Consider the following 22,118-nt stretch of genomic DNA (forward strand, 5'->3'; position numbering starts at 1 on the left):
AAATAAGTTTAGGAGCCAAAGACATCTTTTAATTTTTCACATCACACAGGTCGTTCCACCACTTATCTTCCTTCCTATTAACATTTGGAGATAAGCGAAGCAATAAAAACCAATTTGCATATAAAGCTAAAAGCAAGACAATAGAGGAGGGAAGAGGGACAAGGCTATTTGGATAGAGATATCGACAGTGGATTCCAAAAATAAAAAAGAAGATAGTTTCAGTAGTGGTGAGAGGTTGTTATTAGTGGCTTGTATAGCAACACAAAACATAGTTTGTTAAATTACTGAAAGAGATCAAAAATATTGTAGAGCTTAAAGAGACACTGAAGCGAAAAAATAAATTTTGATACAATGATTTGTATGCGTAGTACAGCTAAGAAATACAACATTAGGAGCAGAGACATAAGTCTAATATTGTTTCCAGTACGGGAAGAGTTAAGAAACTCCAGTTGTAATCTACGCAAAAGAGCCATTGAGCTCCATGACTTTCAAAGTTGCAGAGAGCTCTGTCTTCTAAAGCTTGTTATCTCAACTGTCAGTCACTGTATTTTCTCTCCAGAGCACAGTTCAAACGTTCACTGGCCTGCTCTGTAAAATCATTTAGAATGCTGAGTAGTGTGTAAACTGCAAATATTAGAGAATGATGCAATGTTGTAAAAAACACTATACAGGTAGTCCCCGACTTACAAATGACCCGCCGATACAAATGACATGGATTCTTTGTTTCCATGGGAACAAGTCAAAAAAAATTCAAATTGGACTTGTGGTTTTTGAGAAAATCGATTTAAAAAAAATTCAAACAAAAATGGCTTTTAAACTATATAAGCAGTTGTAGGGGGCAGAGGTGACACAGAGGGGGGCACAGGGGGGCACAGAGGAGGTACAGGGGACAGAGATAGCACAGTGTTCTGACTTAAGAACAGATTCAGATTAAGAACGAACCTACAGCCCCTATCTTGTTCGTCAACCGGGGACTTCCTGTAATACTGAAAATAAAAATATGTGAATATTTTCTTTGCTACTAATGTTCTAGTAATTATCCATACCACACAATCAATTCATTATATAATAATTTTTTTTCGCTTCAGTGTCTCTTTAACTATTATTTTTTCTTTTTTAAAAACTCCCTATTCATATCTGTTGCTCCTAATTTGCAACCTCTCTATTCCATTTGCAGCAACCCCTCTATGTCCAGCCGCCCCTCAGCCTGCCACCGCCCAAGGCCCTTGCCTTTGTGGCCTTCCCAGAAATCCGTCACTGTATGCGAGAAGTTCTGTATGCGAGGGATGGCATTGGATGAATGTATTTTAGGATATTTGCGTACGGATCAGTCAGTGGAGTCTGGTACACCATCTCTGGCTGGTTTTTCGCACGGCAAATAAAGGCCGCGGATGAGCACATGTCAGAGCGACTGAGCGAGTTTAAGAGGAACTTGACTTTGTCTCGGATGTTGGAGGCAGGTAGCAAGAAAGGAGGCAGACAAGGCTGAGCGTGGCATGAAAGACAAATTGCACCTCTGCCTGAGTAAGTGTCACCTCGGGGGAAGCGTCGCCGAAGCGCACAATTTCCTTCCCCTCCTTGACATACACTCCTTTTAATGCACTTGTCAAACCGATGTACAAAGCGACTCATTTCTGGCGGCGTCATCGAGCCTCGCACAGACATTTGTTTCACATTCTTTCCTTTAATGCATTTAATGTGACACTCCAAGACTAAACGCAAACAAACTCGTGGCATCATTCAGGTTCAGCGGTGACACTTTGCATCGGCAATGCATTCGGATGATTTAACGAGACGTTTAGTCCTCTGTGGTTTGCGCTACAAGTGCCTAGAATATATGTATATATTTATATATATATATATATATATATATATATATATATATATATATATATTTTTTTTTTTTTTTTTTACATAAGATGACAAGAGGTGAAGGGTGGAGCGGTGCAACCAGGACAGAGTCCGCTGCCCACTAGGCTGACCCACACCAAGTGAAGGTTTTTGGCTGATTTCTGATCCAGCTGATGAGCAATGGACAAGCCAGTGAGCTGTGATCTAGCCCACCTCCATCTGAAACGGTCCCCGTCACTCTGCACTTACTGCAAACATTCTAGAGGAGGCTTTCTCAATCAGGGTTCCTTGAGTACTCTGCAGGGGTTCCCTGGCCTTTTCCACTATCATGGGGGAAGTATAATACAGCACATTATAATAGGTGGTGCTGTAAAAAGAAGCACTAAATTGGGGGTCAGAATAATAATGAGCACATTAATAAAAAGCTCTAGGATAAGGAGACAGTATAATGAGGGGCAGTGTAATGGGGGTAGTGAAATAAACAGCCACACCTACTTTTAAAGACCACGCCTCCTGCAAAATAAAATGTAGGGGTTCCTTGAGATCAAAAAAAATGTGTGCAAGGATTCTGAGATCCGAAAGTTATTTGCAGGGCTCCTCCAGGGTAAGAAGGTTGAGAAAGGCTGCTGTAGTGTTTGCACCTCACCCACACTCTCTCTTTCTCATTCGTTTTTCCGACTCTTTGTGACCATATGTGCATTTAAACAGCAAATACTTGGATTGGCAGCCCCCCCCCCCCTGTGCTGGGTGCATTGTATAGTGCGGAGTGCCTGTACCATCAGAGCCATAGTTAGCTGTATTGGCAGCCCCCCCCTTCCCCCCCCCTGTGCTGGGTGCATTGTATAGTATGGAGTGCCTGTGCCATCAGAGCCATAGTTAGCTGTATTGGCAGCCCCCCCCCCCCCCCCCCTGTGCTGGGTGCATTGTACAGTGCAGAGTGCCTGTGCCATCAGAGCCATACTTAGCAGTATTGGCAGCCCTCCCCCCCCCCCCCTGTGCTGGGTGCATTGTATAGTGCGGAGTGCCTGTACCATCAGAGCCATAGTTAGCTGTATTGGCAGCCCCCCCTCCCCCCCCCCCTGTGCTGGGTGCATTGTATAGTGCGGAGTGCCTGTACCATCAGAGCCATAGTTAGCTGTATTGGCAGACACCCCCCCCCCCCCCCCGTGCTGGGTGCATTGTACAGTGCAGAGTGCCTGTGCCATCAGAGCCATACTTAGCAGTATTGGCAGCCCTCCCTCCCCCCCCCCCCTGTGCTGGGTGCATTGTATAGTGCGGAGTGCCTGTACCATCAGAGCCATAGTTAGCTGTATTGGCAGCCCCCCCCCCCCCCCCGTGCTGGGTGCATTGTATAGTATGGAGTGCCTGTGCCATCAGAGCCATAGTTAGCTGCATTGGCAGCACCCCCCATTCCCCATGCTGGTTGTGTTGCATTGTGCAGAGTGCCTGTGCCATCGGAGCCATAGTTAGCTGTATTGGCAGCCCCCCCCCGTGCTGGGTGCATTGTATAGTATGGAGTGCCTGTGCCATCGGAGCCATAGTTAGCTGTATTGGCAGCCCCCCCCCCTGTGCTGGGTGCATTGTACAGTGCAGAGTGCCTGTGCCATCAGAGCCATAGTTAGCTGTATTGGCAGCCCCCCCCCTCCCCCCACCTGTGCTGGGTGCATTGTATAGTATGGAGTGCCTGTGCCATCGGAGCCATAGTTAGCTGTATTGGCAGCCCCCCCCCCCCCCCCCTGTGCTGGGTGCATTGTATAGTGCGGAGTGCCTGTGCCATCAGAGCCATAGTTAGCTGTATTGGCAGCAACCCTCCCCCCCCCCCCCCCCCCCCCTGTGCTGGGTGCATTGTATAGTGCGGAGTGCCTGTGCCATCAGAGCCATAGTTAGCTGTATTGGCAGCCCCCCCCCGTGCTGGGTGCATTGTATAGTATGGAGTGCCTGTGCCATCGGAGCCATAGTTAGCTGTATTGGCAGCCCCCCCCCTCCCCCCACCTGTGCTGGGTGCATTGTATAGTATGGAGTGCCTGTGCCATCGGAGCCATAGTTAGCTGTATTGGCAGCCCCCCCCCCCCGCCCCTGTGCTGGGTGCATTGTATAGTGCGGAGTGCCTGTGCCATCAGAGCCATAGTTAGCTGTATTGGCAGCCCCCCCTCCCCCCCTCCCCCCCTGTGCTGGGTGCATTGTATAGTGCGGAGTGCCTGTGCCATCAGAGCCATAGTTAGCTGTATTGGCAGCCCCCCCCCCCCCACCTGTGCTGGGTGCATTGTATAGTATGGAGTGCCTGTGCCATCAGAGCCATAGTTAGCAGTATTGGCAGCCTCCCCCCCCCTGTGCTGGGTGCATTGCATAGTGCGGAGTGCCTGTGCCATCAGAGCCATAGTTAGCTGTATTGGCAGCCCCCCCCCCCCCCCCCTGTGCTGGGTGCATTGTATAGTATGGAGTGCCTGTACCATCAGAGCCATAGTTAGCTGTATTGGCAGCCCCCCCCCCCCTGTGCTGGGTGCATTGTATAGTATGGAGTGCCTGTGCCATCAGAGCCATAGTTAGCTGTATTGGCAGCATCCCCCCTTCCCCATGCTGGTTGTGTTGCATTGTGCAGAGTGCCTGTGCCATCGGAGCCATAGTTAGCTGTATTGGCAGCCCCCCCCCCATCTGTGCTGGGTGCATTGTATAGTGCGGAGTGCCTGTACCATCGGAGCCATAGTTAGCTGTATTGGCAGCCCCCCCCCCCCCCCCCCATGCTGGTTGTGTTGCATTGTGCAGACTGCCTGTGCTGAATGGAAGTGTGGTTCAGGGAGACGGTGACCCAGCAGCGTTCATTCATAAATATGTGAGCTCCTGAGTCATGTGTGAGTCATTGTGGAAAACATACAGCAACACCCCACCCTTCCAGGCCCACACTGTCACCCCTTCTCTGCCTGGTGACGTCTGGACCTTAATGCCGCCCCTTGTTTGTTATTAATACTCACATGTAGCACAAGCAGAGTGGACAACGGTTTCCTATAATTCCCAGGTCATGTAGCAGCTGCACTCGTCGAGCATCATTGTGGGGGATCTGCCAGACGATTGCACTGCATTCCCTCTCAAAGAAGCAACCTTCATTACTGATTCCAGCACAGCGAGCCTTCTAACATCTGAATCAGTCAACGTTCTGCCTAAAGGGGTCTCCCGAGGAAAGTGTTTCATGGCAGTAAACAAGCATGGCCTTTACTTAGTCAGTTACTCACAGCAGGGAAACAGCCCCCTACCTACTTCTCTGGAGTAGTAAATGTGTGTATAAATGACCCATGTTGTGTTCTGGAGGGAAAAAGCTACTTCTTTAGCATTCAGTGCACTCCAAACTGATAAGACAGCCCATTGCTGACAGGTCATGTGATAGACCATCCCATGAGGTTGCTGACAGGTCATGTGATAGGGCATCCCCTGAGGTTGCTGACAAGTCATGTGATAGGCCATCCCCTGAGGTTGCTGACAGGTCGTGTGATAGGCCATCCCCTGAGGTTGCTGACAGGTCATGTGATAGGGCATCCCCTGAGGTTGCTGACAAGTCATGTGATAGGCCATCCCATGACGTTGCTGACAGGTCATGTGATAGGCCATGCCCTGACGTTGCTGACAGGTCATGTGATAGGGCTTCCCCTGAGGTTGCTGACAGGTCATGTGATAGATCATCCCCTATGGTTGCTGACAGGTCATGTGATAGGCCATCCCATGACGTTGCTGACAGGTCATGTGATAGGCTATCCCATGACGTTGCTGACAGGTCATGTGATAGGCCATGCCCTGAGGTTGCTGACAGGTCATGTGATAGGCCATCCCCTGACGTTGCTGACAGGTCATGTGATAGGGCTTCCCATGACGTTGCTGACAGGTCATGTGATAGGCCATGCCCTGAGGTTGCTGACAGGTCATGTGATAGGCCATCCCCTGACGTTGCTGACAGGTCATGTGATAGGGCTTCCCCTGAGGTTGCTGACAGGTCATGTGATAGACCATCCCCTATGGTTGCTGACAGGTCATGTGATAGGCCATCCCATGACGTTGCTGACAGGTTATGTGATAGGCCATCCCATGACGTTGCTGACAGGTCATGTGATAGGCCATCCCATGACGTTGCTGACAGGTCATGTGATAGGCCATCCCCTGAGGTTGCTGACAGGTCATGTGATAGGCCATCCCCTGAGGTTGCTGACAGGTCATGTGATAGGCCATCCCATGACGCTGCTGACAGGTCATGTGATAGGCCATCCCATGACGTTGCTGACAGGTCATGTGATAGGCCATCCCATGACGTTGCTGACTGGTCATGTGATAGGCCATCCCATGACGTTGCTGACAGGTCATGTGATAGGCCATCCCCTAAGGTTGCTGACAGGTCATGTGATAGGCTATCCCCTGACGTTGCTGACAGGTCATGTGATAGGCCATCCCCTGACGTTGCTGACAGGTCATGTGATAGTGCTTCCCCTGAGGTTGCTGACAGGTCATGTGATAGACCATCCCCTATGGTTGCTGACAGGTCATGTGATAGGCCATCCCATGACGTTGCTGACAGGTCATGTGATAGGGCATCCCCTGACGTTGCTGACTGATCATGTGATAGACCATCTCCTGACGTTGCTGACAGGTCATGTGATCGGCCATCCCCTGAGGTTGCTGACAGGTCATGTGATAGGCCATCCCCTAAGGTTGCTGACAGGTCATGTGATAGGCTATCCCCTGACGTTGCTGACAGGTCATGTGATAGTGCTTCCCCTGAGGTTGCTGACAGGTCATGTGATAGACCATCCCCTATGGTTGCTGACAGGTCATGTGATAGGCCATCCCATGACGTTGCTGACAGGTCATGTGATAGGGCATCCCCTGACGTTGCTGACTGATCATGTGATAGACCATCTCCTGACGTTGCTGACAGGTCATGTGATCGGCCATCCCCTGAGGTTGCTGACGGGTCATGTGATAGGCCATCCCCTGACGTTGCTGACAGGTCATGTGATAGGCCATCCCATGAGGTTGCTGACAGGTCATGTGATAGGCCATCCCATGACGTTGCTGACAGGTCATGTGATAGGGCATCCCCTGACGTTGCTGACAGGTCATGTGATAGGCCATCCCCTGACTTTGCTGACAGGTCATGTGATAGGCCATCCCGTGAGGTTGCTGACAGGTCTTGTGATAGGCCATCCTCTGAGGTTGCTGACAGGTCATGTGATAGGCCATCCCCTGACGTTGCTGACTAGTCATGTGATAGGCCATCCCCTGACATTACTGACAGGTCATGTGATAGACCATCTTCTGACGTTGCTGACAGGTCATGTGAAAGGCCATCCCCTGAGGTTGCTGACAGGTCATGTGATAGGCCATCCCCTGAGGTTGCTGACAGGTCATGTGATAGGCTGTTTCGTGACGTTGCTGACAGGTCATGTGATAGGCCATCCCCTGACTTTGCTGACAGGTCATGTGATAAGCCATCCCATGAGGTTGCTGACTGGTCATGTGATAGACCATCTCCTGACGTTGCTGACAGGTCATGTGATAGGCCATCTCCTGACGTTGCTGACAGGTCATGTGATAGGCCATCTCCTGACGTTGCTGACAGGTCATGTGATAGGCCATCAAATCCTCCTTCCTAAAGTGGCAGGATAGTGTACTGATAGAGGGCTCTGCCTCTGAAACAGGAGACCGGGGCTCGAATCTCGGCTCTTCTTGTTCAGTAAGCCAGCACCTATTCAGTAGGAATCCTTGGGCAAGACTCCTGAACTCTGGTACTGCCTGCTGGTCCTAGTAGCTGCAGTTCTGGTGCTTTACATCGGGCAGGAGAAAAGCACAATATAAATGTTCTGTGTCTGTGGCTTCCTTGTCATTTGTCCCGTAGGCAATAATTTTTCACACTGAGGTGAGGATAATAGAGTGTCAGCTCCTGTGCCACAACAGTGAATGTATCTGCCTTCTCAGTAAAGCGCCAGGTAGCATGCGAACACTGCGGAACTCAGAGAGAGAGCGCGTCACGTATCCTTTCCTGTGCCGCCCACGCCGTGTCTCGGTGCCCGTGCATTGTCCTGCCATAACCCTCGCCGGGGACAGCTCCCGCAGGGCCGGGGAGTGCAGCGCAGTCTGCGGGCATTGCTGGGTGCCACCCCCCTCCGGCAGAATTTGTTTATCAGCGTGCTTTGCATTTGTCCCTGCTGTCACAGGCAGCCAGAGCCAGCTTGCTTTGGAAAGGGGCTGAGATTCACCAGCCACCTGTTCCCTTTAAAATAACACCATCGCCGTGCTTCTGGCTCGTCCGCTCGCGTTCCCTTCACTCCGACAGGTTTATCCCAGGCCTGGAAATCCAGAACTGGCATTCACAATACAGCTGCATGTTAAATGACAAACGATGATGATTGCACGCAAGGACGCAATGCGGGTCCCAAAGGAGAGAGATGAGTGATGATAAAAACTTGCCAGAAGTTCTACGGGTTTCCCTCTGCTCAATTAAGAATGAAAAGCGGGGGCATTGCTAGCCCCACAGATCAGTGGCACGTGCCCCGGATCTATTCTGGGGTGCCCCTGATGTCCCCCAGGTAGAGTCAGCTGTGGTGTCTGAATGGTGGGCATGCTCGGAGCTGTGGTGCATCAATCGGGGGTATGCTGGGTGCTGTGGTGCCTCTATGGGGACATACTGGGTACCGTGGTGCCTTTATGGGGGCATACAGGGAGCTCTAGTTCTTCTATGGGAGCATGCTGGAAGTTGTGGTGCCTGAATGGTAGCAGCATGGGAGGGGGTCCACTAGGTCAGGGAATGCAGCAAAAAGCCAGTACTGCCAGCACAGAAGTCAGGTAACTCTGCCTAGTTATGTTTAAATGACTCTGCCTATTTATGTGAAATGCTGCTTTTCTTTGTATAAGGCTGGGTCCACACTAGACCCAGTTGCAGGACGGACACTGCAGTCCGGATTAGGGGAAGTACCACCGTACTGCAAACTGATGAAAGTGCATCCGTTTTGTATCAGTTTCCGTTCAGGTTTTTCCCTGACAGAAAACGTCTCTATCATTAGGAAGGAGTGGGAGGATTTTTTGGGCCAATCATAAAGCTCAGGCTATCCCTTTTCACATCCGTTTTTTGCCTGTGGAGCTGGAGATGCGTTTTCTCATTGCTTTCACTACCCCTGCGTGTATCCGTGGTCCTGATCCGTTGCGTGAAAATGCAGCAGGTCCGGACCTTCCGTTCAGGTTTTCAAAACGGATCCCCGCAAACGCAGACGGATCCGTTTTTGACTTGGGTGAGGCTGGCTGCTATTTTAAACATTAGTATCCGGGACTCCGTTTTTCATCAGGTTTGAAAAACGCAGCCACGGATACGTTTCCGGACCTAGTGTGGACCAGCTCTTAATGGAGAGGGGGCTTCATCCAACATTTTTCTGGGCAGGCTTACTTAGACCGCTGTTAAGTTCATGTAAATTTGGCTCCACCCATGACCACACCCACATTCTGTTGCGTGGCTACACCCATGTTAAACTTTCCTCCACGTTTATGTCGTCTCTGCCATGTTTTGCATACCTGAATAATATTGCTTTACTTGTGCACATAGTCGTCTGACAGAGCTGGAGGATGTAATGTATCCATCCCAAGGGAGCGGCCATCTTACTTCCTGCAAATTCCGAAAATGGCATTTCCTGCATAGCTCTTGATTCTGAGTAACATGTGACACTTGCTTCAGACAATAAAGGGTTATCTCTACCTCTAAACTTGCTTCAGGCACTAAGTGTTTGCACATGGCTCCTCACTTACTTTAGACACAAAAGAGTTATTTCTGTCACTTCACTGCTTCAGACACTAAAGAGTTATGCCTGACTGTATACTTTCTTTAGATAATAATGGATTAGCTATAACTCTATACCTTTTTTCAGGCACTGAAGGGTTATTTCTGCCTCTACACCTGCTGCTTAAAACACTAATGGGTTACCTGTGCCTCTAAGGGCTCTTTCACATCAGAGCTTGCGTTGGAGAACGCTCAAAGCATACGTTTTGTTGTATGCCTTTTACTGCGTTTTGATATGCGTTGCACTGCAGTGAGTGTGCGTTTTTAATCCGTTTTCAATGCGTTACAGGACATAGAAAAACGCAGGTAATTTTTTTTTCTTTTAGTTGTCAACTTTCTACATTGTTCCTCTGTTGCATTCTGGGACTGATTGCCTGTGTTAACGGATTAAAAACGTGCATAGTGTGCGTTTTACATTGACTAACATTGTAACGCATAAAGCTAGCGTCGGCCGAAAAACTGCGCCTGGGTGCAGTGTAACGCAACGCACAAAAACGCAGCGTTATATGTGAAAGCTAAAATGAAAGTCTATGGACTTTCATTTCACATTGGGTAACGCAAACTTTACCCTTTGCGTTGAAACGCAGAAAATCTGCCCTAATGTGAAAGAGCCCTAAGCTCCTTTGAAAGTGAGGGTATTCAACAAGTCAGTAAGTGAATCAGCCATGACAGTGACAAAAAAATTATCTTCTGAAAATATCTTCATGGGCAAACAGAAAGACTTTTGAATGTGTCTTTGTGAGGGAAACTTGCTGTTAGAATAGTTTCTAAAATTCTTCCTAGGTTCAAGTGCCCATATCCTGTCAACTTTTCTCCTGAGTTTTCTCCAAGGAGATATTTTCAAACTTTACCAATAAAATACATGTTTAACTCCAAGCATGCACGAAAATAAGTTTTGTTTTACTTTTTTTTCAACTTTGTAGTATTTTTTTTAATTACTAGGTGCTGAAAGGTTATTTTTCGATAACATAAAAAATGATCTTAATCGAATAAGAGCCAAAATAACTAAGTAAAGGTGGCCATACATCTGTAGATTTGGTGGCCGATGGACCATCCAATTTAATAACTATCAAATCGGATTAAAATTGGTGCTGCCAAAAACGTGCTCGATCGACAATGCACCAATTTCGGGCCAAAATGTATCGATTGGGCATACTGGTAAATATCAGGCCGACATGCTTGATCAGGTGCAAGGCGGCAACGACGTGTGATAATTGCGAACGACGAACGTGACGGAGACCCCGCCAGCTGCCTCCCCCAATGTAGTGTACATGTAATGTGCATGCGATGGCAACCACATGGGACGCAAATCCGGTAGAGAAGCGCGGGCACAGTGGTGGACCCCAGGCAGGTAAAGTGTTAATGCAGGGGCACCGGCGGTACATGTACATTGGGGGGGGGGGGGGGGGAGGATGTAGCCAGAGGGTATGAGGCGGCGTCACAAGGCCGATTCCCGAAAGATTTAGTTCTGAAATTGATTGTGAATCAGCCTGCTGCTTTTGGTTGCCAAATGATCCCTCTCCGATCAGAGACAGATCTGTGTATTGGTCGATCGTTCGCCAAGATGTATGGGTTCCTAAAGTCTTATTTAGGTTACCATTCTGTACTGTAGCCTTGACAAAGGGGACCCCTCGGGGCCCCGAAACGACTCCTTGGTCTTTGGAATAGTTATGTCACATGTTTGAATAAACAGGACTTGGTACTGAAGAGTGTGCGGACCCGTTGGAATTTATTGTGGATTATAATATTGGTCCAGCACCTCATCTGTGGTGTGCGACTCCATTCTCTGTGTCTTATTTAGGGTTAGGACTAAATATTTACTTCCTCAGTATAATTTTACTCCAGGTTGCATTAATGCACTTATAATGAAAAGCAGGGGCGTCGCTAACCCCAAAGATCAGTGGCACGTGCCCCGGATCTATTCTGGGGTGCCCTGCATGTCCCCCAGGCAGAGTCAGCTGTGGTGCCTCAATGGCGGTCATGCTGGGAGTTGTGGTGCATCAATCAGGGGCATACTGGGTGCTGTGGTGCCATGCTGGGCACAGTTATGCCTTTATGGGGGCATGCAGTGAGCTGTGGTTCTTCTATTTGGGCATGCTGGGAGTTGTGGTGCCTGAATGGAAGGCAAATGGGAACATGGGAGGGGGTCCACTAGACGGTCAGGGAACGCTATGGGGGCACTGCCAGATAACCTTTCAGGCCAACCAGAAATCCAGACCAGTCAGCACAGAAGCCAGGTAACTTTACCTAGTTTAAGTGACACTACTTATTTAAGTGATATGCTGCATTTTTGGGTTATTTTTCTATTAATGGAGTTGGGGCTTCATCCAACATTTTGCTGGGCAGGCCTAAGACCGCTGTAGCGTTCATGTATATTTGGTTCTACCCATGACCACACCCACATTCTGGTGCATGCATGGCCACACCCATTTTCTGGCTGAAGTGCCCCGGATCTCTTAGGATCCTAGCAATGCCTCTGATGAAAAGTTTACAGAACCTCCGGATCAGGAACTTTGTCAGGAAAGAATGACTGCTCCTTCCTTGGAGTATGGGAGGTGGGGGCGGAGCACTGTGTGCTCACTCAGTCAGACATCTTCTGTAGGGGAGGTACCTTCCTTCATCTGTGCTGGATAGTGTACTGGTTATAGGCCCCACCTTTGATGTAGGAAACTGGTTAGAATCCTAACAAGTGCCTAACTAGCAAGGGGTCTTTAAGCGCGTACATCAAAAAAGGGCGTCGGGAAAAAAGGGCGCGTGGTGTAAACGATAAGCAGTTTTATTGTTTATAAAAATATTGTGTAGAATTTCGTTTACAAATAGTGTTTTAAGAATTTATAAATCATTAAATAATGTGTATGTAATCGGCAATTCTTAAAACGTTAATCTTCCCTGTTTCTAAACTGAAACTTATAATTGCGTTTGTTAAAAACCCTCCCTGTACCTATCCCTAACCCCTAGACCCCCTGGTGGTGCCTAAACCTACGACCCCCCTGGTGGTGCCTAAACCTAAGACCCCCCTGGTGGTGCCTAAACCTAAGACCCCCCCTGGTGGTGCCTAAACCTAAGACCCCCCTTGTAGTGCCTAAACCTAAGACCCCCCCTGGTGGTGCCTAAACCTAAGACTCCCCTGGTGGTGCCTAAACCTAAGACCCCCTATGGATAATAATGTTTTACAAACATTAATAAATAAAAAATTTAAATAAAAAAATGTAAATAATTTTTTGGGGTGGATAATAATGTTTTACAAATAGTGATTTAGTATCTTTATAAACGTTATTCGTCACGGGCTCATTTTGTAAAGTTAAATCATCACAAGCACAGTTATAAAACCTTAAAAATCTCCGGGCGCCGTTTGTAAAACGTTAATAATCTCCGGCGCCTTTTTTTCCCTGTTCGGCGCCCATTAAACGCTATTTATAATGGGAGTGAATGGGGCGCCCTTTTTGTCCACTTGTCTCATGCGCCCAAATCTACTGCTTCCCTTTGGGCAATACTCCCTAAATGTGCTGTATAAGGCCTTGTTCACATTATAAATCGCAAGCACTGAGCAATTTATTGAGCTTTTTTTAAGCACTTTTCCCTGTGCTTTGCACTTAGAAAAGTGCTTTTGTAAGCGTAAGACGTCAGTCAGGAAGAGAACTCTTTGACCCAGAAATGAATAAATACAATGTATTTATTCATAAAAGGGCTGGGGAAATCGCTATACATAAAGCTTCTTCAAGCGCTTTGCAATTTCCTTATACCTTCCATTGAGCAAAAGCATTTGCTCAAAGAAATTGAAACGCTCACATGTGAACACTCATAGGAAAACATTTCATAACCGTTTTTAGGGCGATTTCTAAAATCGGCAGTGCTTTAAATAAAAAACGGAAACGCTCATAGTGCGAACGAGCCCTAAATGTTAGCGTTTCATTTATTATTAGTATGAGGACCAGCAGAGTTCAGGAACAAACAGGGCAGGAATAAAGACAGAAGCCTGGAGACAGAGAGAAGCTTGGGATGTCCAAGCTAGCTCATGCACTCGCTTTATTTAAGTAGCCAGAGCATTTAGCAAGATCTTCGGCAGACAGCAGGATATCTGCAAACTGGCAGGGCGGACCGTAGTCCGGAAGGTTGGCCGGCCCTGGAACTAGCAGCATATGCCAGGAACAGAGGTCAGGTAAGTACACAGAGACGCTGAACATGGAGTAGGTCTGTGCCAGGCTCTCGACAATTTGGTCAATGTCGGAGCGTCTGGTTCATTTCAGGCTTGGCACCACTAATCTGATAAAATCACGGTTTTGTTTGTCGTCAACACTGGAAAAGTTCACTGCGAGGGTCATCTCCAAAAACGAATGATATTATCATTCAGAATGCTTCTCCATGTCGCCGATCGCACACGCTTTCTCTCCAACATAGCTGGTTTAAAAAAAACACAAAAATCCCAACTGTTGGATGCGTCTGGCTGGAGCAGTCTATGAGGGCCGCGAGGGGGCCGCTGCCATGAGGGAACTTGGAAAGGTATCATGACTTTATAAAAGAGATGAACATGTTTATATTTTGTGTGAATAAAAAAAAAAGAGAGAGAGAGAGACAGAATTGCACGGAGTAATTATCTCAAGCTGTGCCTCGCAGACAATGCTGTCAGTTTTTCCAATTTGCTTGTGTACAGCTGGGCGTTCGGAGCCGGTGGAAGAAAACTTCCAAGGTGGCCGGGCGCCCAGGGCATCGGGCACACAGTGTCCCGGCGGAGCGAGGGAAAAGAGTGCTCTGCCTTTGTGATGACGCTCAGTGCCTGGCAGACCGCACCAACGCTCTCTCCAGCGACTTCCTCCGAGTGACCCCGATACGAGGATAGCAAGATGGACGCCTGCCAGCGGTACAGCCTGACCGCGTTAAACAGGTTGGTCGACGTCTTCTGGTTGCCGCGCTTGTGTTTGCTCTTTTGCCTTATTGCTGCGTTGTTGCTATCATCCGTTCTCCGATTGTAGGCGGCAAGGCTCGGCTAAGGACATAGGGCTTATTTATAGGCAACCTGAAGCTAGAGGGATATGGAGGCTGCCATATTTATTTCCTTTTAAACAAAACCGGCTGCTTGGCTGCCCTGCTGATCCTGAGACTGTCGTCAGAAAGTATTAACTATCAGACAGAAGTTGTTTCTTATCAATTCTTTCTTCAATGAAATATTAAGAGGACATAAAGACGTTACTTAGGACATGGGCACCTGAAGTTAAAGGATACCCGAAGTGACATGTGACATGATGAGATAGACATGAGTATGTACAGTGCCTAGCACACAAATAACTATGCTGTGTTCTTTTTTTTCCTTTCTCTGCCTGAAAGAGCTAAATATCAGGTATGTAAGTGGCTGACTCAGTCCTGACTCAGGGCTGGTGCACACCAAAACCCGCTAGCAGATCCGCAAAATGCTAGCAGATTTTTAAACGCTTTTTTTTATTTTTCTATGGCGTTTTGCTAGCGTTTTGCGGATTGCTGCTGCGGTTTTCAGTATAGTAGATTTCATATATTGTTACAGTAAAGCTGTTACTGAACAGCTTCTGTAACAAAACCGCCTGCAAAACCGCTCTGAACAGGCGTTTTTCAGAGCGGTTTGCGTTTTTCCTATACTTAACATTGAGGCAGAAACGCATCCGAAATCCAAAAAATGCCTCACCCAGGCATTTTTCGTTTCTGCAAAACGCCTGCCGCTCTGGTGTGCACCACCCCATTGAGATACATTGACCAAGCAGATCCGCAGCCGCAAGCGGATCTGAAAACGCCCAAAAAGCCGCTCGGTGTGCACCAGCCCTCAGACAGGAAGTGACTACAGTGTGACGCTCACTGATAAGAAATTCCCCTTTTTATCTCTTTCCTGTTCTCAGAAGCCATTTTCTGTTAGGAAAGAGTTTTATAGTTGGAATTTCTTATCAGTGAGGGTCACACTGTACTCACTTTCTGTCTGAGTCAGGACTGAGTCAGCCACTTACATACCTGATATTTAACTCTTTCAGGCAGAGAAAGAAAAAAAGGAACACAGCCTAGTTATCTGTGTGCTAGGCACTGTACATACACATGTCTATCTCATCATGTCACACGTCACTTTGGGTAACCTTTAAAGCATACCTTAAGTGAGGGATATGGAAGCTGCCATATTTATTTCCTTTTAAATGATACCAGTTGCCTGGCAGTCCTGCTAATCTTTCTGGCATCAATAGTGTCTGAATCACACACCTGAAACAAGCATGCAGCTAATCCAGTCTGACTTCAGTCAGAAATATCGGATCCGGACACTTTTTCGGGGTCTATAGATTATAGGCTTCTTTAGAGGATACCTGAACTGAGGGTGATATGGAGGCTGCCATATTTATTTCATTTTAAACAATGCTGATTGCCTGGTTGTCCTGCTGATCCTCTGCCTCTAATACTTTTAGCCATAGCCCCTGAACAAGCATGCAGCAGATCAGATATTTCTGTCAGGCAACTGGCATGGTTTAAATGGAAATAAATATGGTAGCCTCCATATCCATTCCACTTCAGTTTCCCTTTAAGAGCTCCATCCACCTTACGGTTACAGTACACTACTTTTTCATAGATTTGATGGACTCGATACAAACATTGCATTGAATGAAAATATACTGACTTTGGCACATTGTATCAATTCTGCCTCGAAGCATGAATGTGAACTCATTGGACGCAATTGTATCGATCTGTTCTTGGGAGAGATCACAGAGGTGCGTGATCAGCGGGTGCATAGCTTTGTTCAGCATTGCCAGTAAACAGCCAGCAATAGTGGCAGCGATCAGGCATGAGCTTCCGAATTCCGTGGAAGCTAAAATACCGAAATTCAGCCGGAATTGGGGTTTCCGCATTGTTCCGCGGAATCCGGAAATTTCAAACCGGAATGCGGAATAATGCGGAATTCCGGCAAAATCTGAATCGGAATGAATTGACCAATGAGGAGATGCGGAATGAGTTGACCAATCATGATCAGAAATGTGTTGAATGGAAGCTCTTTATCTAGCAAGGAAATCTGATTGGCTGGTTGTGGCTCCGCCCAGGTGTGCAGGGGGGACACGAGACCCCCAGAATATATCATCCTAGGTAGTGAGGAATCTGTGTACCAACTTTCGTTCAAATCGGTCAAGCCGTTTCCGAGTGATCGCAGCATATACACATACACCCCCAAACAGTGCGCATATAAAAAAACAGCATTTCCGTAAAAAAAGGCGGAAATTTACGAAAGTACACTTTTCAATCACATTTCCGTAATATACAACAACTTTATTGACAATAGACAACATAGACACATTGATTCGAAAATTACGGAAGTCCGGATAAAAATTACGGAAAATACATGCGGAATACCGTGGAATTACACGGAATACCGCCGGAATGTGCCGGTATGCGGAATTTCGGTATGACGGCATGCGGAATTGTCCCGGAAACGGAATTGGGCTCTTCCGACCATGCCTGGCAGCGATATGGACATTGGATCAGATTTCTGCGCCACCTGATATTGAGTGGCGCACAATGGAACGATGATCACTGATCGATTTTCATTGAGGAAAATATCAGGTGTGTTTAAAGGAATCTACATAACCTCAACCTACTATGGAATCCAATTGTGGAAGCTCATGTGTTTTGCCGATCACAAGAGTTTCCTTGATTAACATGGCATTGTGATTAACACAGTCGTGTTTTATGCATACTTGGAGCTGCCCTCCCATGTGTGCCCCAGAGGGGATTTGGGGGACAGGAGAGCCATCTTGCACATTTGTGTAATAGTTTGGCGTTCCCATTCAATCAACTGCCTTTTGGCATATATTGATTGAAATGATCGGTCGCCCAATAGATTGCCTGCAGATCCTCCACTTAAAGGGAACCCTAACTGAGAGGGATATGGATGTTTCCTTTTAAACAATACCAGTTGCCTGGCTGTCCTGCTGATCTCTTTGGCTGCAGTAGTGGCTGAATCACACACCTGAAACAAGCATGCAGCTAATCCAGTATATATATATTACTTTTTTCTTATGTTTCTGTCACTTACACTAGGTAGAAAAAAACTGACAGATCTCACAGAGTTTGAACTGATCCATTTCCTCATGGGAGAGTCTCAGTATTACCTTTATTCTTTACAAGAGCCCTCCCTGGAAAGGATCTATACAAAGATGTCAGCCAGCTGTCCTACTTGTCTGCACAATATTTTGGCAGCTGGTATGAACAACAGGTATTCGGTATGTGTTTTTGTAAATAAAGAAATAACTGACAATCCCCCATGCAGAGATGCACTAACTTAAACCTGACAGATCTGTCAGTTTCTCATTTTGCTCTGTAGGTGACAGCGTCCTAGGAAAATAAGCAATTTATGGTGCATTTTACTCTAGGAGAAATGTACATTTATATATACGTATTTTAAAAATTACAAATATTTGCTATTGTTGTCCTTTAATTCTGTGACATCCATCAGTCAATGAGCGATCGGTCCTGGGGGGAGGGGGGGCTTAGGTTCCGGGGTTCCACAGCTGACCCCACACCACCGGCACACCGCTGGTTCTGTACCCTCAACGTGTCCTGGACCTCCGATTTAAAACAACCCCACCAATGTGACTCTTTCCATCATCTTTTATTGCTGTTATATAAACCCTCCCCCCCCCCCCCCCATCAGATTCTGAAATGTGGGAAGCGTGCAGGCAGCAGTCTGTTTTCCTCATGTTCGGTTCTCTTGTCCCCGGATGGGAGGGGCACCCCGCCGCGTAGTCCAGCGCCTGCATTTCCATTCCTGTCTCTGATCCATGTGAAATATAATTCCGTTACTCAATGTACTCTTTCTGATGCCTGTTTACCCGCCGCTGGCATGCTCCTGCTATATATAATTGAGGCAGTTCCGGCTCTCGCAGCTTAATGAAAAAAATAAAAATGAACATATTGAGATGTGAGATAAGGATCTTTGTCTGCTGCTCCATCAATGCACAATGTTCTGTGGACTCTCGCAGGACCGCACACCCAACAATGGCCGATACTTTCCCCACTGTGTACGATGTTTCAATAGGATGTGATTACATCGCTTCCTTTAGAAAGCACCGGAATCGCTATACTGTTATTATTATTATTGTGCATTTACATAGCATTGTCATCTTCCCCAGCACTTTACAGAACACACACACTGAATATCAGTAACTGTCCCTCAAAGGAGCTGACAATCTAATGCCCCTACCGCCGTCGTAGTCTAATCTTCCTGCCACAGTTTTGGGGTCAGTTTAGGGGGAGTCCAATTAACACATCACTTTTTGGGATTTGGGAAGAAATCGGGGTGTCTGGAGAAAACTCGCGCAGTCACGGAGGGAATGTACTAACTGGATTTGAACCCAGCTAGCCAGTACACCACCACGCCGGAAAACTGCAAACGTATTACAAAAGTAGTATAAATTATTATTTAGTATTTATATAGCGCTGACATCTTCTGCAGCACTGTACAGAGTGTATTGTCTTGTTACTTCCTTAGAGGGGCTCACAATCTAATCCCTACCATAGTCCTATGTCTATGTATGTATTGTGTAGTGTATGTATCATAGTCTCATAGGGGAAGCCAATTAACTTATCTGTATGTTTTTGGGATGTGGGAGGGAACTAGAGTGCCCAGAGGAAACCCACACAGACACAAAGAGAACATACAAACTCAGTACAGATAGTGCCCTGGCTGCGATTCACACCAAGGGTCTCAGTGCTGCAAGGTAAGAGTGCTATCCACTATGCCACCGTGCTGCCCACTATGCTACTGTGCTAGTATAAGTGTAATAGAGGCACTCCCCTATTTACAAACAGGCTCTGTTTCAGGAGATTGTATGTAAGTTGAATCTTTTTTTTAAGTTGCTGTGCTAAATATGGTGAAACGTGGATAAATGATTTATTGTCGGAAAACTCTGTATTTGGACATACAGTATAAGAATTTTTTTGGGGATCGTTTTCAATGCGCTATTAAAAAGTTTTAAACTACTTATAACAGTGTATACAATGCTGTAGCATTTAACAAACAAAAATATATAATAAAAAAAACAGTATTGCGTATTTTGTTTGTATCTCCGAAACATTTTAACTTGAGTCGTCTGTAAGTAGAGGATAATGCTGTTTTTCACATTCATTTTTGCAAAAACAATTAAAAATAAAGTAAAATTTTACTTTCGAGCAAAAATGCCTTTGAAAATCCTTTTGTAATATGTGATTTTTTTTTCCGTTTTTTCAAGTATTTTTGTTAAAAGTAGTAATTTTTTTTCTGCGTTTTTTGCAGATCTTTGCATTGTTTCCTGTGACCATAATGCAAAAATACAATGTATTTCCATGAATATTTTCTCAAAATCAAAAATAGCATTTTTGATGTGAAAATGACTTTGGTGAAAATGTGCAAGCAACATTGGCAGGGGACTGTCTGATTGTTCATATGTTGTGTTGTTTTGATGCATTTGTACCATAGTTTGTGTACATACTGTTTTTGGAATAGAAAATATATGAAGGTGTAGGCTAGTGTTGCGCCTTGTTTTCTGGATGAACTCCATAAACAGATGTCTTTTTTTAAACAAACTAAGGGCTGGTGCACCCAAGCGTTTTTGGTAGCGTTTTCAAAACCCCCTGCCGCTTGTGAAAACGCTTGGCTAATGTATCTCAATGGGATGGTGCACACCAGCGGTTTGAGGTTTTTAGTAAACCGCAAAAGTGGGTCCTGCAGCATTTTTGCAGTTTGCAGAAGCGTTTCTGCCTCAATGTAAAGTATAGGAAAAACTCAAACCGCTCTAAAAAACGCTAGATCAGAGCGGCTTTCCAGGCGTTTTTGTTACAGAAGCTGTTCAGTAACAGCTTTACTGTAACAATATTTGAAATCTGCTACACAAAAACGCTTCACAAAATGCTAGGCATGTTAGAAAATGTATCTAAAAATGCCTAGAATCACTCTGAAATCTGCTTCAAAAACCTCTAGCGTTTTGCGCGTCTGCTAGAGGTTTTTGGTGTGCACTGGGCCTAACTGTGTAACTCAGGGTTAGGTAGTTTGTACTTTTTTTTCCCATGGGGTGACTTTGATGCGTACAGAAAAAGTAAACGGAATTAACAAATGGTCCACAGACAGCAAAACAATTGCAACAAGGGAGAAGAAGGGAGGAGCTTGTGGAGGAATTGAAAGAGGCTGTTCCTGGATCAAGCTCCTCCCACAACAGTTATAGAAAGAGTTCTCAGTTTAAACCAAGGTGATATTCCAAGAGAGTCTTTAAAATTCATGTAAAATATTTATTAGGGTTGATTTGCTGAGGTCAGAAATGAAATACTTAAGGGGGGTACCTGAAGGGACTTATAAAAAAAAAATTAGATACTTACCATAGTAGTGGGAAGCCTCTGGGTGGTGCAGAGGTTTACCAGATCCTTCCTCAGACCACCATTCCAGTGCAGGATCTCTTTATACCTAATTGGCTGAGGGCATGGCTGTGGAGGAGCATCCAGAGTGGACATATGCAAGTTAGGTCTGCGCATGTCCATTAGATTGAAGCACTCATGCGCAGTAGAAATAAGCAGTGCACAAGTGGCTTGGTTCTACTGGGCATGTACGAGCCTTACTTGAGCATGCTCAGTCTGCATACACTCCTACACAGTCAGGTGCATGACTAGAGCATGAAGAGGGGCCCTGCGCTGAAAGTCGGCTCTACAGGAATCCAGAAAGCCTCTGAACCATCCAGATGTTTCAAACTATTTTGCAAGGTTCCTAACAGAGAATGTGATAACACAGTGGCCTGCTTGCTGCAGGTGTTAAAAGGTGCATACCAGTGGCTTCTACTTTGTGCATCTATTGACTCCTACACCAGGGTGGGAAGTTTCTGGGCAGTCTGTACTCCACAAAGTGAATACGTTTTTTAGGTGTGTAAAAAGTTTTTGTCTTAAAGAGGAACTCTAGTGAAAATAATGTAATAAAAACAAGTGCTTCATTTTTACAATAATTATGTATAAATGATTTAGTCAGTGTTTGCCCATTGTAAAATCTTTTAAATCCCTGATTTACATTCTGACATTTATCACATGGTGACATTTTTACTGCTGGCAAGTGATGTAGCTGCTCCCTTGCTGTTTTGGCAGTTGGAAACAGCTGTAAACAGCTATTTCCCACAATGCAACAAGGTTCACAGACAGGGAACTGCCAGAGTACGTACTCAGAATTTCTTTATGGGAGGGGTTTTACCACAATATCAGCCATACAGAGCCCCCTGATGGTCTGTTTGTGAAACGGAATAGATTTCTCATGTTAGAGGGGGTATCAGCTACTGATTGGGATAAAGTTAAATTATTGGTCGGAGTTTCTCTTTAAGTTTCAGTCTTTGTCTTCAGTGTCCTTCCTATAATGTGTTGTCCAAAATTGTATCCCGTACTCAATGGTGACCTCACATAGACTTATACAGAGGGAGTAGTATACTAGCATCTCCTGTTTTATGCATCCCAGAATTTTAGCTGC

The 22,118-nt window shown here is 46.2% G+C and overlaps 1 protein-coding gene and 1 long non-coding RNA gene across 11 annotated transcripts in view; one reads left to right on the forward strand and one right to left on the reverse strand.

Moving 5' to 3' along the window:
* Positions 1–22,118, forward strand: part of ZBTB20 (zinc finger and BTB domain containing 20) — a 1,072,531-nt gene that overhangs the window by 677,530 nt on the left and 372,883 nt on the right. The gene's annotated exons all lie outside the window — the stretch shown is intronic.
* The window catches only part of LOC137547357 (uncharacterized), a 68,498-nt gene continuing 64,676 nt past the window's right edge, over positions 18,297–22,118 (reverse strand). Inside the window, exon 4 of the long non-coding RNA XR_011026573.1 lies at positions 18,297–18,531. This is a non-coding gene — a long non-coding RNA (uncharacterized lncRNA). The remainder of the gene's footprint in view (positions 18,532–22,118) is intronic.

This window comes from Hyperolius riggenbachi, chromosome 2, assembly GCF_040937935.1.
Source record: "Hyperolius riggenbachi isolate aHypRig1 chromosome 2, aHypRig1.pri, whole genome shotgun sequence".
Classification (NCBI taxonomy): Eukaryota; Metazoa; Chordata; class Amphibia; order Anura; family Hyperoliidae; genus Hyperolius; species Hyperolius riggenbachi.